Source organism: Tupaia chinensis, unplaced genomic scaffold (assembly GCF_000334495.1).
Source record: "Tupaia chinensis unplaced genomic scaffold, TupChi_1.0 Scaffold000280_1, whole genome shotgun sequence".
Taxonomy (NCBI): domain Eukaryota; kingdom Metazoa; phylum Chordata; class Mammalia; order Scandentia; family Tupaiidae; genus Tupaia; species Tupaia belangeri.
Genome location: NW_006159763.1, coordinates 309,462 through 309,881, shown reverse-complemented (window position 1 = coordinate 309,881; position 420 = coordinate 309,462).

The window sequence follows — 420 nt, the reverse complement described above, 5'->3', positions numbered from 1 at the left end:
TGAAAGGAGGTCCTCCACCTAAATCTCACCCACCCTAACCTCCAATCTCTGGTGACCTGGGGCCTCCATATGGTTTTGTCCCTCCCATTTGTCGGGTCTCCCCTGACTCCAGGTTTGTCTTTCCAGGGCTCAGGCGTCGCCCATGTCTCCCATAGCAGGCACTGAGCGCATGCTGTGTGAACCAAGCCGGTGCTTGGCGTGGTCGGAAACCAGGGCGACTCAGGGTTCTCAGCCCCCAGTCTGGGGTGGGGACGGAATCCCTACTTCCCTCCCAGGCCGCCTCCAAGACACTCATCGCACCTGTCCTCACGGTTCCCCGGCCTAGGGGTCCCTTCCCCCTCTTCCGGGCGCACTAGTCCCGGGGGCTTCTTGGCTGAGCGACTGGCTAGGGCAGGGGGAGCACTCGCTGTGGCTCAGCCA